This window comes from Pseudophryne corroboree, chromosome 2 (genome assembly GCF_028390025.1).
Source record: "Pseudophryne corroboree isolate aPseCor3 chromosome 2, aPseCor3.hap2, whole genome shotgun sequence".
Taxonomy (NCBI): Eukaryota; Metazoa; Chordata; class Amphibia; order Anura; family Myobatrachidae; genus Pseudophryne; species Pseudophryne corroboree.
The window spans coordinates 83,113,033-83,117,808 of NC_086445.1; the positions used below are offsets into that span (position 1 = coordinate 83,113,033).

Here is a 4,776-nt window from a genome sequence, read left to right on the forward strand (position 1 = left end):
TTGAGAAGGGGGAATGAATAAATTAAAAAATGTGTAATGTTCTGGTCAATCTAATGATACAGTAGATTGAAGGGATGTAGACACAGACAGTCCTACATCTGTTTCAACCTGACAAGTACAGAAAATCTGTATTAATGAGACCACATTGGGACAAGCAAAAAACAACACTTGGGAGATCCTATGTACCAGTTTTGAGTATAGTTGTATCGTTAACCGCTGTGCTCAGTTTTACAGAATGGATTCGGAACATACAGTACAGTGGCGGAGGGTCACCAGAAGATTAGAATGAAGCAAGATAAGTGGTGATTCTGCTTTTAGTGTTATATTCGAATCCAGTAACAATGTCCATTCATAAGTCTCTACAACACTCGGTATTCCTTGGAGGTCTCCCTTTCAAGTACTGGCCTAGCCCACCACTGTTTGGCTTCCAAGATCAGACAAGATTGGGCATATGCAGTGAGGTATGGTAGTAGAGTAGATGAATTTAGTAGCAAAACACTAATGAGAGTGCACCTAGACAAAAGATTACGGCTCCAAATGGGCCCCTGTAATAGAAATAATTGAAAAAGATAGAAACTGTGGATCTGTGTCACGATCCAGGTAATTCCTTATCAGTATTTACCTTCTAAATGCCTCCTGAAACTGTCCCAGTGTTCCAAGCCTGGATTCCATCTGCACTGTCTGCATGCAGCACGCTGCATCTCATTGTCTGAAATCGCTTTACTGTGATTCTGGCAGCTTCATGGTTAAAGCTCACATTCAAGTTACAAACAATCTTTCCCTCCAAAAGCTAACATGGGCGCAGCTGTGTTTTCCTAGTCACATGTTACCTTTCAGCCTATCAGCTGCACTCTGGTCTCAGCCTAATTATCCAGCAGCTGCACTCTAGACTCTGCTTAATCAGCCAGCCAATCCCTGCTTCCCAGCAGGTATAAATATCCTACTCCTGGGGTGGAAAGATGTCAGTGCTTCAATTGTCTTCAGTGACTCCAGTGTGCAGTCCTCCCATGGACTTTCTCTGCAGTACAGCCTGACTCTGCAGTGTCTCATCATTGCACCCTGTGACTGGCAGTTACCCGACACCGGCTTTCAGCTTCCAGCGGTGCTCTGCCCTGCCAGTCACCATCGGTGTTCCGCCATCGATCTCCAGTCACCATCGGTGTTCCGCCATCGATCTCCAGTCACCATCGGTGTTCCGTCATTGATCCAAAGTCACCATCGGTGTTCCGTCATTGATCCCAAGTCACCATCGGTGTTCCGTCATTGATCCCAAGTCACCATCGGTGTTCTGTCATTGATCCCAAGTCACCATCGGTGTTCCGTCATTGATCCCAAGTCACCATCGGCGTTCCATCATTGATCCCAAGTCACCATCGGAGTTCCATCATTGATCCCAAGTCACCATCGGCGTTCCGTCATCGATCTCTAGCATCACCAGTGTTTCTGCATCTGATCTTCCATTACACTGGTATCTGACACCATTTCACAGCTCACCACCTGTGTCGGTTCTATCCGGCATTTCCCGGCAGTTCAGTCATCAGCTTCTGTTTCCCATCAGCTACCCAGTGCATCGGTGTTGGTAAGGACATATCATCTCCAAGTTCTTCAAGACTGTGCTTATTTATATCACACCTAGAGACTGCCTATATGCACTCCTGGGAACTGTGACTTATATGCTGTTCTTAATATTGCTAACTGCCGACATATGCTTGTGAGCGGAGTTTCGATAAAACCTTTGAACTTTTCTTTGTTGTCGTGGTCACGCCTTCGGGAATCTGTGTTAAAGGTTCCCTGCATGTCTAAGAACCCTGTACTGCCTCCCAGGTTCACATATACCTCAGCCCCTACAATTGAGGCTTCCCATGGTCAGCACCAGCCCTCAGTTGTGACAATCTGCTGTCTACGTTAGGCAGGTGGGTATTGGTTAATACCACAATATCATTGGATTTTAACTCCTGGATCGTAGATGAGAGTCCACATAATAAGTGCAGATGGAGGAGGGGAAAAAAAGTATAGATACGTGTAGATAGGCGGGTAAGCACAGACTTTTAAAGAGGCATAGAGTTAACCACAGTAATAAATTGGTACGTGTTACAAAATCTCGAGCGCAAGGTTCTGTTCTACTACTCCTGATAAATCAAAGGAGTTTAGATATATATGCACACCTTGTGGGCAGATGCTAGGATGTAAGTACAGTTAATACACCCTTTGTATTAGGGGTGTAGATGTAGGTACAGCCAATACACCGTTTATGTCAAAGATGGAAAAAAACAACAAAATCTAGATTCTTGGTCCGGAGGACAGGCTTGAATTCAAGCACAACTGACCATGCGCATTGTGCGAAAGAGAGACAGGGTACAAACCGATGATGTGTTTATATGTGCTAGATGGTATCGGTTTGCTAAATGATGGAAAGCGTTTGCTAAACTGCTATTACTGGTATAGTAGGCTGGTTATGTTGCCCTTTTATGGGTGAGCAGTGAGGTTTCAATTTAACTCATGTATTTCAATCGAAACAGATAATAACAACCTTCCAACTAATGGTCCAGGAAGCAATCTAATGGGCCCTACACACTCGGCGATCCACCGCCGAGCTGCCTGACGGCGGATACGGCCGACAGGCGACCCGGCGGTGGGGGGGGGGGGGAGGTGACAAGGGAGTGAAGTTTCTTCACTCCCCTCGTCACCCGGCTCCATAGCAGTGCATGCTAATATGGACGAGATTGTCCATATTGGCCTGCATGCATAAGCGACCCAGCACGACCCAGCACCAACGATAAACGAGCGTGGGGCCGTGCATCATTAATCGTTGGTGCCTACACACTGCACAATATGAACTAGAATGTTCATATCGTGCAGTGAGATCTGTACGTGTGTAGGGCCCATTACACATCAGTTATCAGCACATTGGGGTTATACAGCCTATGCACCTAAATATATATATATGCACACAAACTTGGCTATAGTGGTATTATAATTAATACAAAGGAGAGTAAATGAGTAGTGTCTTTCACGATGAAAAAAGAACAACAATATCTGCACAGATGCGCCGCTTTGGGCGATCTGCACTTCGGAAGAAGAGTTATAAAACCGTGTGCAAAGGTGGATAGTGCTAACCATATCTGGTGCAATACATCTCTCTATACAAAAGAATCCGGTATCCTCAGAATGCCAACATTGTGAAAATGTCAACAGTTTAAGGATGTTGACAGGGTGCCTCGTATTGAGGATGTTGACCAGATATTATAGTGGTTTATAAATGGGTCCAGTTGGCCAGTTTAGACCAGTGGTCTACAACCTTAACAGGGGTGTGAGCTACTCGAGTAAAATTAAACCTCCTGAGGAGCTACTGAAGTTTTCTTTATTTTTTAAATGTTGTACTTGAATGGTTGCTGGCGCTCTCTCAGTGTTAAGACTGGACTCGTGGGCAGTGGCGTAGCTATAAATTTTGCACCCTCCTGCCAAAAATATTTCTGGCGCCCCTCCCATTGCTATATTAAAAGTAAAGAATTAGCGCGGGCCATGAGCGTGCGTGCTCCAAAAAGAGGGTGTGTCCTCACTGCAAGGGGTGTGGTATTGCAGGAAAGGACTACCTTATACCCCAGTTTTGCAACCTGCACACCCAGATATTGGCCACCACAGGAAAAAGAAAATCCTGATTCATTCCCGTTACATTATTTGTCATTTTTCCTCCTTATGGTAATGCCCGTTACTCATTATGCTACACACCGCAATGCCCGTGACACATTATACAACACACCTTAATGCCACTTACACAATATGCCACACACGTAATGCCCGTTGCACATGATATTACGCACCACAATGCCCATTATACATTATGCCACACACCGTAATGCCCATTACACATTATATCACACATCGCAATGCCTGTTATACATTATGCCACACACTGTAATGCCCATTACACATTATGCCCCACAGTAAGGCTTCTAATTAATTTTAAATTACCTGCTCGTTGTCGGGGGTCTCATGCTCATTGCCAGGGGTTTCATGCTCTGGGTTCGAAGCTTGCTGCCAGGGGTGTCATGCTCATTGTCAGGGGTCTTGTTGCCAGGGGTGTAACGCACGTTACAGGGGTGTTATGCTCTGCGTGTCATGCTCGTTGCCAGGGGTGTAATGCTCTGCATGTCATGCTCATTGCCAGGGGTGTAATGCTCTGTGTGTCATGCTCGTTGTCAGGGTGTAATGCTCTGCGGGTCATGCTTGTTGTCAGGGGTCTTGTTGCCAGGGGTGTAATGGAAGTGCAGGAGCACCAGCGCTGAGCGCTCACAGCACTTCTGGGTAGCTGTAGTATGACCTCTAGCATCTATCTCCTCCACGATGGAGGAGCGATACGGACCGACCGGGGGAAGTCAATTGCGGACACCCTCCAAAGTTGGGCAGCGGCAGCAGCCAGCACGGGTCGAGCCAGGTTGCAGCGAGCGATGGGTTGGCAGCCGCTGGTTTATACTAATGTAGCCTTTATGTGTATTTCTGTTTGTGCATTGGCGTATTGCTGATCAGGCTGCACCAGGTGTGTCCATTGTAGCTAAGAATTTGGCCAAATTGTCTATTGACCATGTTAGCTGGATGAAGATATAATACAACAAGTAAGCACTGACAGAGGGTCGTAAGTCAGGCATTTACAGCTGGGCACTGTACCCCTCACCAAGCACTCTCCACAGGCAAAGCTAAAACTGGATGCTTAACGCGGCTTGGATTAAACCGCTTGTATTCTGGTTTAAGCTGCATGCGGGTAGAGTTCTCACCCTC

At 46.2% G+C, this 4,776-nt stretch overlaps 1 pseudogene; it reads right to left on the reverse strand.

The window, feature by feature from the left end:
* Positions 1–356: 356 nt before the first annotated feature.
* On the reverse strand, positions 357–475 carry LOC135051806 (5S ribosomal RNA; annotated as a pseudogene).
* Positions 476–4,776: the final 4,301 nt, after the last annotated feature.